This window comes from Bos indicus x Bos taurus, chromosome 22 (genome assembly GCF_003369695.1).
Source record: "Bos indicus x Bos taurus breed Angus x Brahman F1 hybrid chromosome 22, Bos_hybrid_MaternalHap_v2.0, whole genome shotgun sequence".
NCBI lineage: Eukaryota > Metazoa > Chordata > Mammalia > Artiodactyla > Bovidae > Bos > Bos indicus x Bos taurus.
Window position 1 is genome coordinate 59,434,664 of NC_040097.1, and position 25,113 is coordinate 59,459,776.

The 25,113-nt window shown below is 40.7% G+C and overlaps 1 pseudogene; it reads right to left on the reverse strand.

The window, feature by feature from the left end:
* Nucleotides 1-24,260: 24,260 nt before the first annotated feature.
* Nucleotides 24,261-24,858, reverse strand: LOC113880538 (annotated as a pseudogene).
* Between the last annotated feature and the right edge of the window lie 255 nt (nucleotides 24,859-25,113).

The following is a 25,113-nucleotide window of genomic DNA, read 5'->3' on the forward strand; positions in this document are numbered from 1 at the left end:
TTAAAAGATATTTCCAGATGTTCGAATTCACCTTTAAAAAGCCACTTTTTCAAAAGTGAATGACCTTGACTCTCAGCTGCCCCATCAAATCCTGCACTTTTGTTAACGTGTTGAAAGAAAGATGCCTATTTTGCCTCACTGCTGTCTTGGCGCAGGAAACGCCACTGCCCATGCGCTGAGGACGGCTAGCAGGGCTGCGTGGGGATGCTGGTGCCTCATCTGCTTTTAGTCAGTCTGTGCAGCCCCAGTGAGGATTACCCTGCTGCTGCTGCTCGTGAGAACCTGGGCCCCTGCTGCCTCCCATTACCAAACAGAGGAAGAGGCCAAACGACGGAGTGACCTCTCTCGTTGCACACAGTTCTCTGTGTAAACACGTTTTTGAGGACGAACAGAACAGAGTGGTGCACCTTTCTGCCCTCCTTGGACAGAAAGAGAGCGCGTGTGAACTGGCCTTTAAATCTTGGCTCTTGCTAAGGCACCAAGTGGCTCTAAGTGGTGCTGTCAATTGTCTGCTGGTTTCAAGGAAGCAGGGAAAAGTCGTTTTCCATGAAGAACTGGGAAATTGTATTTCGTTTATTTACACGGAATACAAAGAAAGTTATACCCGCCCTTTGAATTAAAGATGTATTGAACCTACTGCCTGGCAGCTGCTTTAAAATAATTTATAATGTGGGCTCTTAGAAAAAATAAAACCTTATTGAATTATCTTTCTCTGCCAGAAGCCAGCTAGTAATGAATATGCGCTGGGTCAGTTGTTGTAAATGGTGTTCTAATTTATTGACATAGAGTGCACACTGCTTTTGGACTTCTATCCCGATTAGTGGTCCTCTTCATGGTGCCCTGCAGTGCCTACTGCACAAAGCACAGGAGGTGTCCCTGCAGACTTATGTATTCACTGTATTCAGTGTGTGTGCGGAATTGTGGGGTGGGGGCTTTCTTCAGATTGCAGGCTAGAGCTTTCATTTAGATGCATTCTGCACTGAAACTCTTCCTGCAAGTGGCAATGATTAATGCCACGGCCTTCAAATTGGCTGGCCCTGGATTCAAATCAGCTCGTGTTCAGTGACTGTCTGCACTCGAGCAGGGAACTATGTGTTCGTTCATTTTTGAAACAGAGATACTCTTGTCTTATCACAATCATTGTGAGCTATAAGGCTCTGAAAGTAGAGTGCTTAATTCTTATTTGACACAGAATAAGTGTTCTCCCTCTCTCCCTCTCTCTCTGTGGGTAAATTCAGTTCAGTTCAGTTCAGTTCAGTCGCTCAGTTGTGTCTGACTCTTTGCGACCCCATGAATCACAGCACACCAGGCCTCCCTGTCCATCACCAACTCCTGGAGTTCACTCAGACTCACGTCCATCGAGTCAGTGATGCCATCCAGAGATCTCATCCTCTGTCGTCCCCTTCTCCTCCTGCCCCCAATCCCTCCCAGCATCAGAGTCTTTTCCAATGAGTCAACTCTTCGCATGAGGTGGCCAGAGTACTGGAGTTTCAGCTTTAGCATCATTCCTTCCAAAGAAATCCCAGGGCTGATCTCCTTCAGAGTGGACTGGTTGGATCTCCTTGCAGTCCAAGGGACTCTCAAGAGTCTTCTCCAACACCACAGTTCAAAAGCATCAATTCTTCGGTGCTCAGCCTTCTTCACAGTCCAACTCTCACATCCATACATGACCATAGGAAAAACCATAGCTTTGACTAGATGGACCTTTGTTGGCAAAGTAATGTCTCTGCTTTTGAATATGCTATCTAGGTTGGCCATAACTTTCCTTTCAAGGAGTAAGCATCTTTTAATTTCATGGCTGCAGTCACCATCTGCAGTGATTTTGGAGCCCAAAAAAATAAAGTCTGACACTGTTTCCCCTGTTTCCCCATCTATTTCCCATGAAGTGATGGGACCGGATGCCATGATCTTTGTTTTCTGAATGTTGAGCTTTAAGCCAACTTTTTCACTCTCCACTTTCACTTTCATCAAGAGGCTTTTTAGTTCCTCTTCATTTTCTGCCATAAGGGTGGTGTGATCTGCATATCTGAGGTTATTGATATTTCTCCCAGCAATCTTGATTCCAGGTTGTGCTTCCTGCAGCCCAGCATTTCTTATGATGTACTCTGCATAAGTTAAATAAGTAGGGTGACAATATACAGCCTTGATGTACTCCTTTTCCTATTTGGAATCAGTCTGTTGTTCCATGTCCAGTTCTAACTGTTGCTTCCTGACCTGCATACAGATTTCTCAAGAGGCAGGTCAGGTGGTTTGGTATTCTCATCTTTTTCAGAATTTCCCACAGTTTACTGTGATCCACACAGTCAAAGGCTTTGGCATAGTCAAAAAAGCAGAAATAGATGCTTTTCTGGAACTCTCTTGCTTTTTCGATGATCCAGTGGATGTTGGCAATTTGATCTCTGGTTCCTCTGCCTTTTCTAAAACCAGCTTGAACATCAGGAAGTTCACGGTTCATGTATTGCTGAAGCCTGGCTTGGAGAATTTTGAGCATTACTTTACTAGCGTGTGAGATGAGTGCAATTGTGCGATAGTTTGAGCATTCTTTGGCATTGCCTTTCTTTGGGATTGGAATGAAAACTGACCTTTTCCAGTCCTGTGGCCACTGCTGAGTTTTCCAAATTTGCTGGCATATTGAGTGCAGCACTTTCACAGCATCATCTTTCAGGATTTGAAATAGCTCAACTGGAATTCCATCACCTCCACTAGCTTTGTTCATAGTGATGCTTCCTAAGGCCCACTTGACTTCACATTCCAGGATGTCTGGCTCTAGGTCAGTGATGACACCGTTGTGATTATCTGGGTTGTGAAGATCTTTTTTGTACAGTTCTTCTGTGTTTTCTTGCCACCTCTTCTTGATATGTTCTGCTTCTGTTAGGTCCGTACCATTTCTGTCCTTTATCAAGCCCATCTTTGCATGAAATGTTCCCTTGGTATCTCTAATTTTCTTGAAGAGATCTCTAGTCTTTCCCATTGTGTTGTTTTCCTCTATTTCTTTGCATTGATCACTGAGGAAGGCTTTCTTATCTCTTCTTGCTATTCTTTGGAGCTCTGCATTCAGATGCTTATATCTTTCCTTAGACAGAGGGACCTGGAGGGTTACAATTCATGGGATCACAAAAGTCAGACATGACTGAGCGACTAAGCACAGCACAGCACATAGTTGGTAATAACCATAATAGAAATAATTATACTATTGTAATTATATATATATAATATATTATATAATTTACTATGTTATAGAATATATATAATTATATATATAATATATATTATAATATATATTTAATATAATATACAATGTGTATTATAATTTTGATTATATGGTATATTGTTTTATAATTTATATACTTTTATCTATTCATTTATATACTTTTATTCTTTCTCATTGAATAAATTTGTCTCAAATTTATATATTTCTATTATCTTCTAAAATAGTTTTTTCTTGATGCAGGCACTGTGGAAAACAGTATTAGGAGTTTCTCAAAAAACTAAAACTACAACTGCCATATGACTCTCCTGTTCCACTTGTAGGTATATATCTGCAAAAAACAAGAACACTAATTGAAAAAGATACGTGTGCCTCAGTGTTCATAGAAGCATTATTTACAACAGCTGAAGACATGGAAAAAATCTAAGTATCCATCAATGGATGAATGAATCAAGAAGATGTGATGGGATATTATTCAGCCATGAAAAAGAAGTTTTACCATTTGCAGCAACATGGATGTAACTAAGGACATTATGCAAAGTGAAATATCAGATGAGAAAGACAAGTACTATATGATATCACTTCTATGTGGAACCTAGAAAATACACAAACTAGTGAATACAACAAAAAAGAACAGACATAGAGAACAAACTATTGATTACCAATGATGGGGGAGGAGGGACACTATATGGGTGGGAAGTGGGAGGGACAAATATCAGGTGTAAGACAGGCTCAAGGATGCACTGTACAACTTGGGAAATATAGCCCATATTTTGTAATAACTGTAAATGGAAAATAACCTTAAATGTATAAAAATAAATAAAAAAAATAAAATAGCTTTTTGTTAATTATATATTTTTAAATTATTTCTAGTTTAGGGTACTTGCTCCTGTTTATTATTCCTGTTCTCTTAAGAAAACTTCTTTGTTGCCACTCTTTTACTGATTATTTTATTTATTTTATCTTTATTTGGAATAATGAAAACAACTATGGTTACAGTAAAATTTAGCCTAAAGTATGTGATATTCCAGAGAAGGCAATGGCACCCCACTCCAGTACTCTTGCCTGGAAAATCCCATGGACGGAGGAGCCTGGTAGGCTGAAGTCCATGGGGTCACTAAGAGTCGGACATGACTGAGCAACTTCACTTTCACTTTTCACTTTCATGCATCGGAGAAGGAAATGGCAACCCACTCCAGCGTTCTTGCCTGGAGAATCCCAGGGATGGGGGAGCCTGGTGGGCTGCCATCTATGGGGTCGCACAGAGTTGGACACGACTGAAGTGACTTAGAATAGCATAGCATATGTGATTTTCTTGTTGTTTTCTAAATGTATATTGTTTTTTATTTTTCCTCCTTAACTCAATATTGAGTTCTAAAATTGATTTTAAAATATATATACAGATTCATTTATTTTAAAGTAGCATTTTATATGAGTACCACACATTACAGAAAAGTATTAAAAGCACAATCAACTAAAAATAACTTTATTCTGCTATTCTGAGATAACAATTATTCACCTTTAGTTGTATGCCCTTTTGATTTTTATTCTAAGCATAGGCAGAATACAAAAAACTAAGGTAATTTTGCAAATAATCCTTTATGGAACACCTGCTTTTACTTCATAATATATCATGAATATTTTACTACAGTATAATTTTACAGTGACCTGTAGAATTGTGCTATATTAATAAAAAATAGTTTGTATAACTGATGCCATTGTTTTAAATGTTTAGAATAATTACTCCTCTTTTTTCCTGTATCAAATACCGTGTACATAAAATCATTATGAATTTCTCTAATTATGTGTCTAGGAAAATTCTGTAAGTTGAATTATTGAGTCAATTTTTAAGTGCATTTTAAAGCTTTTGATTGATATTTAGCAATTAGTCCTACTGAAAAGTCACACAAAGTTATACTTTTATTAGTAGGAAACAAGAATGCTTTTTCTGTCTACTCATGTCCACAATGAAGATTTTTTAAAATAGTTGTTCATTCATTTTGTCATAATTTTACTACTATTTTTTTGTATTTTGATGTCTATTTGTATTTATTTTTTAATGAACAACTTCATATTTTTTATTCATTAAAAATTGTTGATTCCATTTCTTTTATTTGCTACAGCCTTTATAAGTTTATTATCCTTTTGTGGACCATATGTTTACTCTAGTTTGTATTTAAATTTGCTTTTGCTTGCTTTTCCTATTTTTAATGTTTAATTATTAATTTCCAACTTTGTTGCATTTTGACCATTGCATAAAATACTGTACAAGTGATAATTGCTAATATTCTTGTATGCATGAGCATGACAGTCTCCTAGTTTTAATAACCCTTATCTTTGTGTGATTATCTCCCCTTTGCCTTGAGAAAAGCATTTGCTGCTTACTTCTCTGCTAATTTTCTTCTCTGTTGCTTAATTCTCCAAGAGCTCTCTCATTTAATTAATTTTGTGACTCTCTTGCTCTTACTTGTTCCCAAGTAAAATATGATGACAGTTTGATGTTTCTTCATGCAATATTCAAAGTCCCTTATAGAACACCAAAACGTTCTAGTGGCCTGGAAAGTCATTACCTTTATAGATGAAGACATTTTAATTTTGAGAGGATCTGTTATTTGGTGTCTGACACTCATATAATAGTCATGTATGTCATATATGTATATACCATATATGTGTATGCTGCTGCTGCTGCTGCGAAGTCACTTCAATCGTGTCCAACTCTGTGCGACCCCAAAGACCACAGTCCACCAGGCTCCCCCGTCCCTGGGATTCTCCAGGCAAGAACACTGGAGTGGGTTGCCATTTCCTTCTCCAATGCATGAAAGTGAAAAGTGAAAGTGAAGTCACTCAGTTCAGTTCAGTCGCTCAGTCGTGTCCAACCCTTAGCGACCCCATGGACCACAGCCTACCAGGCTCCTCCATCCCTGGGATTCTCCAGGCAAGAACACTGGAATGGGTTGCCATTTCCTTCTCCAGTGAAGGTGAAAGTGAAAAGTGAAAGTGAAAAGTGAAAGTGAAGTCTCTCAGTCATCTCTGACTCTTAGCAACCCCATGGACCGCAGCCCACCAGACTCCTCCATCCATGGGATTTTCCAGGCAAGAGTACTGGAGTGGGGTGCCATTGCCTTCTCCAATATATATGTATACCAGAATATAAACTATGACTGTCTCAACAAGTAAAATTAAAATCGTGTTTATAGAACAAATACCCCAAGCGGACCTGGGATTCCAATTTTGTGGTAGATGAGAGATGAAGGGATTCTTGGTGCAATACTTTTAATTACAAGTAAGTAGTTGGCAATTAATAAATCAAAGGGAAATATATATATTTTTCAATAACCTCAAATTGTTGCAATTCTCATCCATTTTCTTCTGCAATTATTCTCTCCTGAGTCATCTGCTTCCTTTTCTCTGTCTATACCAGATCACCCCAATCTACAGAATGGTGTCTCCAATCCTAAAATGAACAAACAAAGACAACATGGACAAGTAATAAAGTTCACCTCTCTTGATTCCACATCAGCTTCTGCTTCATTTTCTGCAGTCCTTCAAAGCAAATGCCTCGCTTACAGCCGTGAGAACTATTTCCACTTCCTCTTTTTCCTGTGTCCCCACTGCAGCAGCTTTTGCCAGGTCACCAGCGCACCCACTTGGTGTTGTCCCGTTCCCGTGCTGGCTCAGCAGCAGTGTATGCAGATGACACTGCCTCCTCCTCGAAATGCCCACAGACCCTGGTTTCCTCCTATTCCTCTGGGTGTTCCCTCTCAGACTCCTTTTTTGGATCCTTTTCTCCTTGATTTGAAAGCAAGCACTGGCGGACTCTCGACTCTAGAGCTAATATTGGGCTCATTCTCTTCTCTGTCCACATAACCTCTCTTCAGGATCTTGTCCTGTGGATTAGGACTTTATTTATGTCTGGTTTCTTCTGCTCAGGAAATATTTTTGAAATTCCTTCATAGAATTGTGTGTATTAACAGTTTTTTCCCCCATTTTTATTTCTGATTAGTACTAAATTGTATTTATTTATTCACCTCTTGGTGGACATTTGGGTTGTGTTCAGTTTAGGGCTATTATAAATAAAGCTGCTATGAAGATTAAAGTTAAGTCTTTATGTGGACATGGTTTTCATTTTGGAGATGTGGGTGGTAAACACCGTTTTCTGAGTCTTTTGGTAAATGTATGTTTAATCTTCTAAGAAATTGACAAACTGCTTTCTGTGTGGTTATGACGTGTCTGTATTCCCACCAACCCAGTGGCAGGTGCTCCACACCCTCACTGCTGGTTGCATTGTCAGATGTTTATTTTAATATTAGCCATTCTAGTGGGCAAACAGTGATTTTAATTTGCATTTATCTGATGAGTAATGACGTTGAGCATCTTTTCATATACTTACTAGCTGCATGTTTTGCCCATTTTATTGTTATTTGTCTTCTTCTTATTTAGTTATATGAGTTCTTCAAATGTCCTAGCTACACATACACATCCTTCCCAGTTTGTGTCTGGCTCTGTCCCTCTACCTAAGATCACTGTTCCTTTGAAAACGAGCAGCTGTACAGAATCGGCTTCTTTCTGAATTGAAGTAACCACGCTCTCCCTTCATCCCTACAGGTTCAGATGGTGAGAGCTGGGCTATCCCAACTGAGATACTGCACTAACACATGCTTCTGTAAATGTTTCCCTTGAAAATAAATCCTCATTGAGTTGTATATCTCCTTTGGGTCATTTCTTTTCTCTTTCTCTCTCTGATTATCTTCTCCCAGAAGAATGTAAACTCCATGAAAAACATGATCAGTGTGTCTTAGTTGCTAGGGTATCTTTAAAAAAAAAAACCTCATGAAATAAATATTTGCTGAATGAATGCATACATGAATAAAAAGCAGAATTTTGCCTAGGAAGAAAGCTAGGTTTGATTCTGGACTAACAAATGGTTTCAACAGACCTTAAGAAATGTAGGAAAGCAGAGTTTCATTTTCTTGATCAACAAACTCAAGAAGTCTTTGAGCCAGCTTCTTCAGCAGGATTTTGTCACCATGGGATTCTGGGTGGCTGGGTGATCCTCCTCTAGAAGGTCTGCACACCAGAGCTGCCCACAAAGCTTTTATAACACAGATTCTGAGAATCCAACAGGGACTGACTGAGCCAAGATCTCTGTGAATCTATATTTTTAAACTCTCTGAGTGACAGCAGCACAGCTAATCACCAGTGAGCCTAGGGATTCCAGCTTCTCTCTATGGTGTATCTCTCCAACAGTCTCCACTCTGCATCCGCTCCCCTCACATAAGCTACATGTTTCTCTGCAGGTCAGGAGGCACATGATGATGCACATTTAACTAATACAATATTGTAAAGTAAAATTTTAAAAAAGAATAATAAAAGAAATAAAAAGAAAAAGCACACTGTATGTTTAATAGAAATCAACTCTCACTGTATTTGGATAGGGTTCTCTCGGTCTTAACCTTGAAAAAGAAATAGCACCCTATCATTGTATTCAAAGAAGGATTTGGTCTTAAATTTGGGCAAGAAGTTCAAAACTTAGGAACACTCAGTTGTAACCTAAGCAATGGATTTACAGTTTTTCTGAAGCAAGAGCTATTGTTGCTACCATCATCCTGCTTAAGAAGACATAAAGGGTCCCATTACCATGAAAAATGCCCCTTTAAAGTCTAAAAGGAAATCCTTATAAAAATGAAAGTTAAAAAATAAAATTAAAAAAAAAAGAGAAAAAAAAAAAAAGACTCTTTGCATGTTGTTGTCATTGTAGAGAGTGGATTAACATGACTTTTTCTTAAAGAAAAAACTGAATGCCTTGGTTACCAGCACAGGTAACCAGTGGCCTTCTCTGTGTGACCATGACAGGCCACTCTTACCTGTACTTAATTTCCCATGCAAGTTAATACTCTAACTTCCAAGATTCTTCTAGAAAATTTTTTACACCTTCAAGTGATTTCATTCTCCATCACACCCCAAACCTTCCCTGCTATAACTTTAGTCCTTCTAAAGCACAGCCCCCACCACATCCCTCTGAAAGTTTAAGGCCCTTCACCAGCATTCTCCAAGTGCCTGTTTCAAATTCCAGCTTCAGTGTCTGTTTACAAGTATTCCTGCTTGATCAATAACAGTTCCAAATTTCCCAAAAGGGAGGATTCTAGACCAGCCATCTGACTGGGCGGGCTGAAGGCTGCTATCAGAGAACGTACCTTGAAGCTACAGTAGAAAAGATAGTACATTCGTTTTGCTTAGGTTAGCTTTATCTGTTGGAGCTTGGAGGCACGGTAGAGGGTAACTTATGGTTGCTATGATTATGGAGCATAGAGATACAGATGCCAGAGTCCCTTCCACTCCACGCCATGGTGTGACTACTGAATTTTTATCTCTCCACATGTGTCCCATGTTATCACCTGTCTATGTTTTCTCATCTTACAGAGCCAAACTCAAGCCCTCACCTCTTACATTTACTCTCAAACTTGAATGCTCTCTGTTTTAACCTCATATTGTTAATTATATTAAGAAATATATCTGGTCCAGACTGGGCAGGAGGAATACATCTTACACCAAGTATCTATCTTGTATCTAACATGGAGGCAGCAGACATTTGATTTGCCTTTTCTGTCCATTCAAATAACTAAAATTTCAATGGAAAGAAAATAAACTTAAGGGCATGCAAGAAACTATGATTAACCCAAGAGCATCTGAAAGCTTAGTGGTTTGATCAGAAGACTGGGTTCAGATCCAACCCTGGGAGAGTCAGTCACATGCTCGCTCAGTTTTCTGACAGCCAGAGGGAAGGAAGAGGACCAAGAGAAAGGATCACATAGAAAGTGGATGTGTAAATGCTTTTAAACTGCAAATCCTCACACAAATAATAATTCACAAGGCAGTCAGGACCACCTTTATCAGTACATCATTTGAGAGAGTTTGGGTGACTGGGGAGGGCCGTGAGTGGAGATGAAGGCCAGGCTTCCAGTGGCGTGGAGCTGCAGCCGGGGTCAGAGTGCCTGCCTGGCGCTGTCTTTGCAGCCTGGATGCATGAGGGACATGTTTCTTTTCCAAAAACAACTTGCATCTTGCTTGGAACCAGCACAGTGTGGCAGAGATCCTGCCATTTTGTATCCAGGAGGCCTGGCCTGGTGTAAGCAGATGTCCCTCTGCACGGCCCACTGAGATTGACATCTTCCAGAAGGGTGGCTGGGATGGATACTTCTGGAAGCTCCTGGTGTGGTGATATTGGCTGGCCCTGAAACGAACTTTCACCTTTTCAACCTGGGTTTCTTCACCCACAGGTATAGCCAAGCGGGAATCCATGGGCACAGAACAGGCCCAGGGAAACTGCCCACAGGGCCTTTGATTGTGGCTCACACAGCACCGACTTGGATCATGAGTGACCACCCCAGCTGGTGGTCTCATCCTGGGCTGCAGAGGGCTGGGTCTGGGGGCTGCAGGGTCCTCACTGGCAGAGCACTCATCCCTGAGTCAGGTTCTGGGTCCCAGTGGTCTGGGCACAGGGACTTTTCAAAGCTCCCTGGGTTTCAGGTAGCAGCCAAGGTTGAAACCTCAGCCTGACTTGTGTCCTGTCAGCCCTGCCAAGATGGCCCTTAGAGGTTGACACCACTTGGGCAAGGCTGCCACCCTGTCCAGGTCAGAGGCTGAGATCTCAGGGGACAGAAGTGAGGCTGCTTCGGGGAAAGCTGGAGAAAGGTGAACCTCCGTTTCCTGGAGAACATGTCATCACAATTATATCCCCCCACTAGCCACCCCAGGGAGTCCCCTCTACCCACCTTCTGCCTCCCAGATCCCCTTCTAGTGCCACAGGGGCAGAACCCAGGAAGACCAACTGGAAAAGAAGAAACAATTTGCACAAGTCCCCAAAAATCACAAAAGGAGAGTGTAGACAGGTGGATCTGAGCCAAAAAGCAATATTTTAATAGCAAGCAGAAATGCAAAATGGCAAAATGGTTCTCTAAGGAGGCCTTAGCTGAGAAAAATAAGAGAAACAAAAGGCAAAGGAGAAAAGGAAAGATATACACATTTGAATGCAGAGTTCCAAAGAACAGCAAGGAGAGATAAGAAAGCCTTCTTAAATGAACAATGCAAATAAATAGAGGAAAACAATAAAATGGGAAAGACTAGAGATCTCTTCAAGAAAATTAGAGATACCAAGGGAACATTTCATGCAAAGATGGGCACAATAAAGGACAGAAATGGTATGGACCTAACAGAAGCAGAAGGTGTTAAGAGGAAGTGGCAAGAATACACAGAACATAAATCAAAGCAGGATCCTCTATGACCCAACTCAAAGAATATCAGAAATAAAAGCAAAAATAAACAAATGGGACCTAATTAAAATTTAAAGCTTCTGCACAACAAAGGAAATTATAAGCAAGGTGAAAAGACAGCCTTCAGAATGGGAGAAAATAATAGCAAATGAAGCAATTGACAAAGAATTAATCTCAAAATATACAAGTAACTCCTGAAGCTCAATTCCAGAAAAATAAATGACTCAATCAAAAAATAGGCCAAAGAACTAAACAGACAGTTTTCCAAAGAAGACATAAAGATGGCTAACAAACGCATGAAAAGATGTTCAACATCACTCATTATCAAAGAAATGTAAATCAAAACCACAATGAGGTACCATCTCATGCTGGTCAGAATGGCTGCTATCCAAAAGTCTACAAAAAATAAATGCTGGAGAGGGTGTGGAGAAAAGGGAACCCTCTTACACTGTTGGTGGGAATGCAAACTAGTACAGCCACTATGGAGAATAGTGTGGAGATTCCTTTAAAAACTGCAAATAGAACTGCCATATGACCCAGCAATCCCACTGCTGGGCATACACACCAAGGAAACCAGAATTGAAAGAGACACATGTACCCTAGTGTTCATCGCAGCACTGTTTATAATAGCCAGGACATGGAAGTAACCTAGATGTCCATCAGCAGACAAATGGATAAGAAAGCTGTGGTACATATACATTATGGAATATTACTCAGCCATTAAAAAGAATACATTTGAATCAGTTCTAATGAGATGGATGAAATTGGAGCCTATTAGGCAGAGTGAAGTAAGCCAGAAAGAAAAACACCAATACAGTATACTGATGCATATATATGGAATTTAGAAAGATGGCAGTGATAACCCTATATGCAAGACAGCAAAAGAGACACAGATGTATAAAACTGTCTTTTGGACTCTGTGGGAGAAGGCGAGGGTGGGGTGATCTGAGAGAATAGCATTGAAACATGTATATTATCATATATGAAACAGATCGCCAGTCCAGGTTCGATGTATGAGACAGGGTGCTCAGGGCTGGTGCACTGGGATGATCCAGAGAGATGGGATGGGGAGGGAGGTGGGAGGGGTGTTCAGGATGGGGAACACATGTAAACCCATGGCTGATTCATATCAATGTATGGCAAAAACCACTACAATATTGTAAAGTAATTAGCCTCCAACTAAAATAAATAAATTTAAAAAATAAAATAAAAGAAGAAGAACTATACAAAAAAGATCTTCATGGCCCAGATAATCACAATGGTGTGATCACCCACCTAGAGCCAGACATTCTAGAATGTGAAGTCAAGTGGGCCTTAGGAAGCATCACTATGAACAAAGCTAGTAAAGGTGATTTCCAGTTGAGCTATTTCAAATCCTAAAAGATGATGCTGTGAAAGTGCTGCACTCAATATGCCATCAAATTTGGAAAACTCAACAGTGGCCACAGGACTGGAAAAGGTCAGTTTTCATTCTAATCCCAAAGAAGGGCAATGCCAAAGAATGTTCAAACTACTACACAATTGCGTTCATTTCACAGGCTAGCAAGGTAATGCTCAAAATCCTTCAAGTTAGGCTTCAGCAGTATATGAACCAAGAACTTCCAGATGTATGAACTGGGTTTAGAACAGGCAGAGGAACCAGAGATCAAATTGTCAACATCCGTTGGATCATAGAGGAAGCAAGGGAATTCCAGAAAAACATCTATTTTTGCTTCATTGACTATACGAAACTTGTGTGCAAGTCAAGAAGTAACAGTTAGACCAGACATGGAACAATGGACTGGTCCAAAATTGGCAAAGGAGTATGTCAAGGCAGTTTATTGTCACTCTGCTTATTTAACTTCTATGCAGAGTGCATCATGTGAAATGCCAGGCTGAATGAATCACAAGCTGGAATCAAGATTGCCAGCAGAAATATTAATAACCTCAGATATGCACATGGCACCACCCTAGGAAGGAAAGTTATGACCAACCTAGAGAGCATGCTAAAAAGCAGAGACATTGCTTTGCCAACAAAGGTCCGTCTAGTCAAGGCTATGGTTTTTCCAGTGGTCATGTATGGATGGGAGAGTTAGACTGTGAAGAAAGCTGAGCACCGAAGAATTGATGCTTTTGAACTGTGATGTTGGAGAAGACTCTTGAGAGTCCCTTGGACTGCAAGGAGATCCAACCAGTCCATTCTGAAGGAGATCAGCCCTGGGATTTCTTTGGAAGGAATGATGCTAAAGCTGAAACTCCAGTACTTTGGCCACCTCATGTGAAGAGTTGACTCATTGGAAAAGACCCTGATGCTGGGAGGGATTGGGGGCAGGAGGAGAAGGGGACGACAGAGGATGAGATGGCTGGATGGCATCACTGACTTGATGGACATGAGTCTGGGTGAACTCCAGGAGTTGGTGATGGACAGGGAAGCCTGGTGTGCTGCGATTCATGGGGGTGCAAAGAGTTGGACACGATTGAGTGACTGAACTGAACTAAACTGAATGGTAGAAAGGGAAAGGAACTAAAAAACCTCCTGATGAAGGTGAAAGAGGAGAGTTGAAAAGGTGGCTTAAAACTCAAAACCAGAATTGAAAGAGACACGTGTACCCCAGTGTTCATCGTAGCACTGTTTAGAATAGCCAGGACATGGAAGCAACCTAGATGTCCATCAGCAGATGAATGGGTAAGAAAGCTGTGGTACATATACACAATGGAGTATTACTCAGCCATTAAAAAGAATACATTTGAATCTGTTCTAATGAGGTGGATGAAACTGGAACCTATTATACAGAGTGAAGTAAACCAGGAAGAAAAACACCAATACAGTATACTAACACATATATGTGGAATTTAGAAAGATGGTAATGACAACCCTGTATGCAAGACAGCAAAAGAGACACAGATGTATAGAACAGCCTTTTGGACTCTGTGGGAGAGGGAGGGGGAAGATGATTTGGGAGAATGGCATTAAAACATGTATAATATCATATAAGAAATGAATAGCCAGTCCAGGTTCAATGCAGGATACAGGAAGCTTAGGGCTGGTACACTGGGATGACCCAGAGGGATGGTATGGGGAAGGAGGTGGGAGGGGGGTTCATGATGGGGAACATGTGTACACCTGTGGCAGATTCATGTTGATGTATGGCAAAACCAATACAATATTGTAAAGTAAAAAAAGAAAAAAAATAATAACAATAATAAAAATAAAGAAAAATGAGAGGAAAAAAAAAAAAAAAAACCCTCAACATTCAAAAAACAAAGATCATGGCACCTGGTCCCATCACTTCATGGCTAAATAGATGGGGAAACAATGGAAACAGTGACAGACTTTATTTTCTTGGGCTCAAAAATCACAGAAGATGGTGACTGCAGCCATAAAATTAAAAGATACTTGCTCTTTAGAAGAAAAGTTATGACAAATAGCAGAGACATCACTTCACCAACAAAGGTCCATGTAGTCAAAGCTATAGTTTCCTAGTCATCATGTACAGATATGAGAGTTGGATCATGAAGAAGGCTGAGCCCCGAAGAATTGATGCTTTTGAACTGTGGTGTTGGAGAAGACTCTTGAAAGTCCCTTGGACCGCAAGGAGATCAAACCAGTCAATCCTAAAGGAAATCAGTCCTGAATATTCATTGGAAGGACTAACGCTAAAGCTGAAGCTCCAGTACTGATGCAAAGAGCCAACTCGTTGGAAAAGACCCTGATGCTGGGAAAGATTTAGGGCAGGAAAAGGGGGTGACAGAGGATGAGATGGTTGGATAGAGTCATCAACTAAATGGACGTGAGTTTGAGCAAACTCCAGGAGACAATGAAGGATAGGGAAGCCTGGTGTGCTGCTGTCCATGGGGTCACAGAATCAGACATGACCAAATGACTGCACAACAACCTTAACTTTGTGTTTTGAGGGGGTTTTGTTAGTTATATTTTTTATATTTGTTTATTTATTTGACTGCACCTGGTCTTAGTTACAGCACACAGGCTCTTTAGTTATGCTACGTGAGCTCTTAGTTGTGGCATGGGGATCTAGTTCCCTAACCAGGGATCAAACTTGACCCCTGCACTGAGAGTGCAGAGACTTAGCCACTGGTCCACCAGGAAAGTCCCATAGTACCTTAACTTTGAGAGGTAACTTGCTAAGTATAGAGTTCAGAATTTCAGAGGCTTTATAATTCTTAATGCTGAAAAGCTAAGGGACAAGTAAAAGACCCAGTGACAGAGATCAGGGGACAGAATATTTTGGCATAAACCCTGCCCTAATATTACCTTTAAGCTTAAGAACTAGAAATACAAATATACAGCTGAGCTATGAGCCTCATAAGGTGATCCCTGAGGAGAAACCTGTTGTAGGTGTGACTTGGGTCCCAAATGCACCCTTCAGTCATGACCGTGCTTTTTGCTTGATTAGCGGACATCTACGTCAGATTTGATTTCCTCTTCAACTGCTCACCGTCTTTTTCCACTGACCCACCCACACTCCCCAGCTTGACCTAGTGTCTGAGTAATCCTGGCTCCACCCTGGGGATTACCTCCCTCTGCACTTGGCTGGGGACGTCATTAGCCAGAGTCCGTTGAGTGTTCTGCTCTCCCATCAGGCCTGCCTCTGTTCTGCTGCCCTTTGCTTCCCTCTGGTGGCACAGTGGTCCACCCCGATTAGCTGGACTGGGTCAGGACCCAAGCTGACTTGCCTTAGGGCCTCGAGTAGGTCACCTGAGGAGCTTGGTAGAATGCAGCTTGCTAGCTCTAGTCCTTGGAGGCTTTGATTCAGTACCTTTGTGGTATAGTCTGTGCCTCTGTTCCTAACACTTTCACAAGTGGTACCAATGCTGTGGGCAGAGACCCCACTTGGAAACCACTGCTCTAGACCCACGAGTTAACAGAAAGGGGCTGCAGCAGAGAAGTGTTTAAGAAATGCTAGGGCAGTTGTGCATTCTGATGACAGTGTTTCCCAAAGAATATTCCTTGGGCATTTTGCTTCATGATGCTCAACAAAACAAAAAGGATTCTGGTTTGGGGTAAACACCACAAATTCTCCTCTGGATACTGGCAATCTCTAAGAAGATCTAAAGAGGGGAGAAAAAAAAAAAGTCCCTGGTATTCTAATGCATCCACAACTGGATCACAGTTGTGGATGTGACTGTTGATGGAATAAAGTCCAATGCTGTAAAGAGCAATTTTGCATAGGAACCGGGAATGTTAGGTCTATGACTCAAGGCAAATTGGAAGTGGTCAAACAGGAGATGGCAAGAGTGAACTTTGGCATTTTAGGATTCAGCAAGTTAAAATGGACTGGAATGGGTGAATTTAACTCAGATGATCATTATATCTACTACTGTGGGCAAGAATCCCATAGGATAAATGGAGTAGCCATCATAGTCAACAAACAATTCTGAAATGCAGTACTTGGATGCAATCTCGAATATGAAAGAATGATCTCTATTTGTTTCCAAGGCAAACCATTCAATATCACAGTAATACAAGTTTATGCCCTGATCAGTACTGCTGGAGAAGCTTAAGTTGAATGGTTTTATGAAGACCTACAAGACCTTCTAGAACTAACAACCCAAAAAGATGTCCTTTTCATTATAGGCGATTGGAATGCAAAAGTAGGAAGCCAATAAATATCTGTAGAAACAGGCAAATTTGGCCTTGGAGTACAAAAAGAAACAGGGCAAAGGCTAATAGAGCTTTGCCAAGAGAACACACTGGTCATAGCAAACACCCTTTTCCAACAAAACAAGAGAATACTCTACACGTGGACATCATCAGATGGTCAATACTGAAATCAGATTGATTATATTCTTTGCAGCCAAAGATGGAGAAGCTCTATACAGTCAACAAAAACAAGACCAGGAGCTGACTGTGGCTCAGATCATGAACTCCTTAAAGCCAAATTCAGACTGAAATTGAAGGAAGTAGGGAAAACCATTAGATGATTCAGGTATGAACTAAATCAAATCCTTTACAATTATACAGTGGAAGTGAGAAATAGATGCAAAGGATTAGATCTGATAGACAGAGTGCCTGAAGAACTGTGGATGGAGATTCATGGCATTATACAGGAGTCAGGCATCAAGACCATCCCCAAGAAAAAAAAATGCAAAAAGACAAAATGGTTGTCTAAAGAGGCCTTACAAATAGCTGTGAATAGAAGAGAAGCAAAAAACAAAGGAGAAAAGGAGATATACCAATTTGAATGCAGAGTTCCAAAGAAAACCAAGGAGAGAAAGCAAGAAACCTTCCTCAGCGATCAGTGCAAAGAAATAGAGGAAAACAATAAAATGGAAAAGACTAGAGATCTCTTTAAGAAAATTAGAGATACCAAGGGAACATTTCATGCAAAGATGGGCACAATGAAGGACATAAAGGTATGGACCTAACAGAAGCAGAAGATATTAAGAAGAGGTGGCAAGGATACACAGAAGATCTATACAAAAAAGATCTTCATGACCCAGATCATCACAGTGGTGTGATCACCCACCTAAAGCCAGACATGCTGGAATACAAAGTCAAGTGGGCATCAGGAAGCATCACTATGAACAAAGCTAGTGGAGATGATGGAATTCCAGATGAGCTATTTCAAATCCTAAAAGATGGTGCTGTGAAAGTGCTGCACTCAACATGCCAGCAAATTTGGAAAACTCAACAGTGGCCACAGGACTGGAAAAGGTCAGTTTTCATTCCAATTCCAAAGAACGGCAATGAAAAAGAATGCTCAAACTGCCACACAATTGCACTCATCTCATACGCTAGTAAAGTAATGCTCAATATTCTCCAAGCCAGGCTTCAACAGTACCTGAATCATGAAATTCCAGATGTTCAAGGTGGTTTTAGAAAAGGAAGAGGAATGAGAAATCAAATTGCCAACATCCGTTGGATCATCAAACAAGCAAGAGAGTTCCAGAAAAACATCTACTTCTGCTTTATTGACTATGACAAAGGCTTTGACTGTGTGGACCACAACAAACTCTGGAAAATTCTTCAAGAGATGGGAATACCAGACCACCTGACCTGCCTCCTGAGAAATCTGTATGCAGGTCAAGAAGCAACAGTTAGAACTGGACATGGAACAACAGACTGGTTCCAAATCATACATAGACTACATCAAGACTGTATATTGTCAGCCTGCTTATTTAACTTCTATGCAGTGTACATCATGAGAAACGCTGGGCTGGGTGAAGCCCAAGACAGAATTAAGATTCCCTGGAGAAATATCAATAACCTCAGATATGCAGATGACACCAACATTATGCCAGAAAGTGAAGAGGAACTTAAGAGCTTCTTGATGAAAGTGAAAGAGGAGAGTGAAAAAGTTGGCTTAAAACTCAACATTCAGAAAACGAAGATCATGGCATCTGGTCGCATCACTTCATGGAAATAGATGGGGAAACAGTGGAAACAGTGACAGACTATTTGGGGGGGCTCCAAAATCACTGCAGATGGTGACTGCAGCCATGAAATTAAAAGACGCTTACTCCTTCGAAGGAAAGTTATGACTAATCTATACAGCATTTTAAAAAGCAGAGACATTACTTTGCCAATGAAGGCCCATCTAATCAAAGCTATGGTTTTTCCTGTGGTCATGTATGGATGTGAGAGTTGGACTATAAAGAAAGCTGAGCACAGAAAAATTGATGCTTTTGAACCGTGGTGTTGGAGAAGACTCTTGAGAGTCCCTTGGACAGCTAGGAGATCCAACCAGTCCATCCTAACGGAAATCAGTCCTGAATATTCATTGGAAGGATTGATGTTGAAGCTGAAACTCCAATACTTTGGCCACTGGATGTGAAGAGCTGACTCACTGGAAAAGACCCTGAAACTGGGAAAGATTGAAGGTGGGAGGAGAAAGGGATGACAGAGGATGAGATGTTTGGAGGGCATCACCGACTTAATGGACATGAGTTTGAGTACACTCCGGGAATTGGAGATGGACAAGGAGGCCTGACATGCCGTGGTCCGTGGGGTCACAAAGAGTCGGACACGACTGAGCGACTGAACTGACTGAACTGATGCTAATGCATTATCGTTTTTAACATCTCAATTAGTTTTCACTCCATTTAAAAGTAGTTTTTGTATCTTTCATACACACGCTATGCATTGTGGGTATTTCAAATCATAGCCATGCAAATCAGTCATTCACACTGAGATTTGCACGTCACACCTGCCAGAGCCGTAAGATCAGGTCTCAGGAGTCTTTGACCTTCACCTGCGGAGGTCTTAACAGAAACACTTTCATCTTTCTTTTCTCCATTTCTTAAATGTAATGGAGTCCCCAAAGCAGGATGTCAGCCAAAACTTAAAGGACACCAGGAGAGTCTTAGGCTTCCCTGAATCTGGAGGAAATGGTTATTCTTGTATATAAGACTGACTTTTTCAAAGATAATGATCTAGCAAAAGCAAATACTGTATGTGCTTCACTGTCAGATTTCTAGTCTTTCACAATGAGAAGTGCTTGGCAGTAACAAAATGAATGAGGAACCAAGGCTGCCTCCAAGGCTCAGAGAACACAAAAGACTGGATGCTGCCACTGAGTTGACTTAGACTTACTGCGTTTTAAAACTCAAATCAATTTGGAAATGGGCCTAATCATTGAAAAGAGACAGGTTTGTAAAGAACAAGATGTTGTAATGACTGGTATGTCAGAGCAGCGGGTGCTAAGTTATCATCACGCACAAGAGAGGCAGCAGCACATGTCCATGTCCATGTGCTCATGTTCATTTCCTTTCTTGGTGCACAGCTATTTCCACACTACAAAATATGCCTGCAAAATCCCACACCCTGCATGAGGCCAAATTCCTGGCTTTTGAAGGGCCTGAAATCGATTCCCAAAAGCAGTTCCTCTGTGTCTTTGTTCAAACAAACTGGGAATCTTTTGGCTCATGGCACCAATGGTAAGTGAAAGAAGATCCCCTCCATGATGTTCTTCATTAGCAGGTCTCCTAGGATGGGTGTGTTTTCTTTCCTGATCACAATTTTACTGTGCTGCAGTTTTCTTTGGCCCCGTATTAGCACATTAATCATTCATAACCATAATTTTTGGTTTTGGTTAGCTATTTTCCGTTTTGATTATTCAAGAATAATTTCAATAATATTGCTATATATGTAATAACATCTTAAATATAAACATGTCAAAGTAATGTGTATGCTATGTTACATGTAGATATTTACAGCAGAAATACAGTTATAAATACTCAGTGCAGAATTTTCAGGGAATTTAAAATTTTCAAACATATGCAAATGTGTGGTCTTAGGAAGAGTTTTCTCTGTTGTTTGGGTGAACCATATTTATGCAACCATCAAAAAAACTTTTAAAAATTTACACATAATTTTAAATAAAGAAGACAGCTTTTGCTTTGTAAAGCAATGTTCTCTCTAGAAATACTATTTTGAGATGATAAGGTTTGAGGGGAGAGTATTTTCAAAGAGAAGCAAATGTGGAGCTAGATAGAAAAGAATGACTTAGGAAATTACTGGTATCTGCAAGTTTTCCTATGTTTTTCCCATTAATTAGGTTCCCTGAAGGGTTTTATTTCCCTATGGAAGAAATACTTGTCTTGACCCCACTAGAGTTATGACTGCAATGGTACTTTTTCTCCAACATATGTATAAAATAGTCTCAGTGATAAGGAAAATTTTCAGAGATCAATAAATTTAAGTACCAAAATGCTCTGGGGTGCTAGAAGTCCTTTACAATTAGGGACTAGTAGTAACTGAAAGAAGAAGCAATTCACTCATTACTACGTTAATGTTAAATGTGTATTAATGAGGATGCTTTCCTTGAAACATTCAAGGAAACATTATTATTCAGTTCAGTTTAGTTCAGTCTCTCTGTTGTGTCCAACTCTTTGTGACCCCACGTACTGCAGCACGCCAGGCCTCCCTGTCCATCACCAACTCCCGGAGTCTACCCAAACTCATGACCACTGAGTCGATGATGCCATCCAACCATCTCATCCTCATTTCATCCTCTGTTTTCTCCTTCTCCTCCTGCTTTCAATCTTTCCCAGCATTAGGGTCTTTTCAAATGAATCAGTTCTTCGCATCAGGTGGCCAAAGTATTGGAGTGTCAGCTTCAGCATCAGTCCTTCCAATGAATATTCAGAACTGATCTCCTTTAGGATGGACTGGTTGGATCTCCTTGCAGTCCAAAGGACTCTCAAGAGTCTTCTCCAACACCACAGTTTAAAAGCATCAATTCTTCAGTGCTCAGCTTTCTTTATAGCCCAACTCTCACATCCATACATGACTACTGGAAAAACCATAGCCTTGACCAGAGGGACCTTTCTAGGCAAAGTAATGTCTTTGCTTTTTAATATACTGTCTAGGTTGGTCATAACTTTCCTCCAAGGAGTAAGCGTCTTTTATTTCATGGCTGCAATCCCCATCTGCAGTGATTTTGGAGCCCCCCAAAATAAAGTCGGCCACTGTTTCCACTGTTTCTCCATCTATTTGCCATGAAGTGATGTGACTGGATGCCATGATCTTAGCTTTATGAATGTTGAGCTTTAGGCCAAATTTTCACTCTCCTCTTTCACTGTCATCAAGAGACTCTTTAGTTCCTCTTCACTTTCTGCCATAATGGTGGTGTCATCTGCATATCTGAGGTTATTGATATTTCTCCCAGCAATCTTGATTCCAGCTTGTGGTTCATCCAGCCCAGAGGTTCTCATGATGTACTCTGCGTATAAGTTAAATAAGCAGGGTGACAATATACAGCCTTGACATACTCCTTTTCCTATTTGGAACCATTCTGTTTTTCCATGTTCAGTTCTAATTGTTGCTTCCTGACCTGCATACAGATTTCTCAGGAGGCAGGTAAAGTGGTCTGGTATTCCCATCTCTTTCAGAATTTTCCACAGTTTATTGTGATCCACACAGCCATGAAGAGATGTCCCACATGCAAGATAAGAGAAACCCCAGTAAGATGGTTGGTGCTGAGAGAGAGCCTCAGAGGGCAGGAAGACTGAAACAACAATCACAGAAAAGTAACCAATCTGATCGAATGGACCACATCGTTGTCTAACTCAATGAAACTAAGCTATGCCGCATAGCGCCACCCAAGATGGACGGGTCATGATGGAGAGTTCTGACAAAATGTCGTCCACTGGAAAAGGGAATGGCAAACCACTTCATTATTCTTGCCTTGAGAACCCCATGATAGTATGAAAAGGCAAAAAGATAGGACACTGAAAGATGAACTCCCCAGGTTGGTAGGTGCCCAATATGCTACTGGAGATCAGTAGAGAAATAACTCCAGAAAGAATGAAGAGATGGAGCCAAAGCAAAAACAACACCCAATTGTGGATGTGACTGGTGATAGAAGCAAGGTCCAATGCTATAAAGAGCAATATTGCATAGGAACCTTGAATGTTATATTGATGACTCAAGGCAAATTGGAAGTGATCAAACAGGAGATGGCAAGAGTGAATTTTGACATTTTAGGAATCAGAAAACCAAAATGGACTAGAATGGGTGAATTTAACTCAGATGACCATTATATCTACTACTAAATGGGTGAATTTAACTCACATGACCATTATTACAAGAATCCCTTAGGAGAAATGGAGTAGCCATCATAGTCAACAAAAGACTCCAAAATGCAGTACTTGGATGCAATCTCAAAAATGAAAGGATGATCTCTGTTCGTTTACAAGGCAAACCATTCAATATCATGGTAATTCAAGTCTATGCCCTGACCGGTAATGCTGAAGAAGCTTAAGTTGAACGGTTCTATGAAGACCTACAAGACCTTTTAGAACTAACACCCCAAAAAGATGTCCTTTTCATTATAGGGGACTGGAATGCAAAAGTAGGAAGTCAAGAAACACCCAGGGTAACAGGTGTTTGGTTTGGAGTACATAATGAAGCAAGGGTAAGGCTAATAGAGTTTTGCCAAGAGAACACACTGGTCATAGAAAGCACCCTCTTCCAACAATACAAGAGAAGACTCTACACATAGACATCATCAGATGGCCAACACCGAAATCAGATTGATTATATTCTTTGCAGCCAAAGATGGAGAAGTTCTATACAGCCAGCAAAAACAAGACCAGGAGCTGACTGTGGCTCCGATCATGAACTCCTTATTGCCAAATTCAGACTTAAGTTGAAGAAAGAAGGGAAAACCACTAGATGATTCAGGTATGACCTAAAACAAATCCTTTACAATTATACAGTGGAAGTGAGAAATAGATTTAGGGGCCTAGATCTGATAGACAGAGTCCCTGATGAATTATGGATAGAAGTTTGTACATTGTACAGGAGAGAGGGATCAAGACCATCCCCGAGAAAAAGGAATGCAAAAAGGCAAAATCATTGTCTGAAGAGGCCTTACAAATAGCTGTGAAAAGAAGAGAACTGAAAAGCAAAGGAGAAAAGGAAAGATGTACCCATTTGAATGCAGATTTCCAAAGAAAGGCAGTGAGATAAGAAAGCCTTCCTCAGCGATCAGTGTAACAATAAAATCGAAAAGACTAGAGCTCTCTTCAAGAAAATTAGAGATAACAAGGGAACATTTCATACAAAGATGGGTACAATGAAAGACAGAAAAGGCATGGACCAAACAGAAGCAGAAGATATTAAGGAGAGGTGGCAAGAATACACAGAAGAACTATACAAGAAAGATCTTCACGACCCAGATCATCACAATGGTGTGATCCCCAACCTAGAGCCAGACATCCTGGAATGCAAAGTCACGTGGGCATCAGGAAACATCACTGTGAACAAAGCTAGTGGAGGTGATGGAATTCCCGATGAGCTATTTCAATTTTCTTTTTTTTACTTTTATTTGCCTTTATTTTTTGCGGCATTTATTCCCGGGCCATAAGTGTTTGTTTCTTCAGTTTCTTCTGGGATATCTTTTTCTTCTGTGCAACCTCCTTTTCTGGTTTAGGAACAATCTGTTCTTTTTCAGTAAGGATCATCTCAATGTGGCAGGGAGAGCTCCTGTAGGGGCTGATCCGACCGTGAGCTCTGTAAGTCCTATGCTGCATCTTGGGGGCTTTGTTCACTTGGATGTGCTCAATGACCAGAGAATCTACATCTAAGCCCTTAAGTTCAGCATTACTCTCTGCGTTTTTGAGCATGTGTAGTAAAAATTCAGCATTCTTTTGGGGCCACCGACCCTGCGTCCACCCCACTGTTTGGCCTGTGCACACCTACCAGCTCCACCGTTGTGACGACGGAATGGCACACGTTGCTTCTTTAAAGTGACATCCTTCAGATACTTGGTGGCTTTCCGGATATGCATACTCTTCATGGCCGGGGCAGTTTCATGAGTGTTCTTAAAGTGAATACGAAGATTTGAACCTCTTGATTTGCATGATTTTGTGGGGTTTTCTGGGTCAAGTGAATAGCGCACCATTTTTAGGGGTCACCTCAGGCCGCTTACCTGAAAAGCTATTTCAAATTTTAAAAGATGATGCTGTGAAAGTGCTGCACTCAATATGCCAGCAAATTTGGAAAACTCAGCCGTGGCCACAGGACTGGAAAAGGTCAGTTTTCATTCCAACCCCAAAGAAAGGCAATGCCAAAGAATGCGCAAACTGCCACACAATTGCACTCATCTCACACACTAGCAAAATAATGCTCAAAATTCTGCAAGCCAGGCTTCAGCAATACGTGAACCGTGAACTTCCAGATGTTCAAGC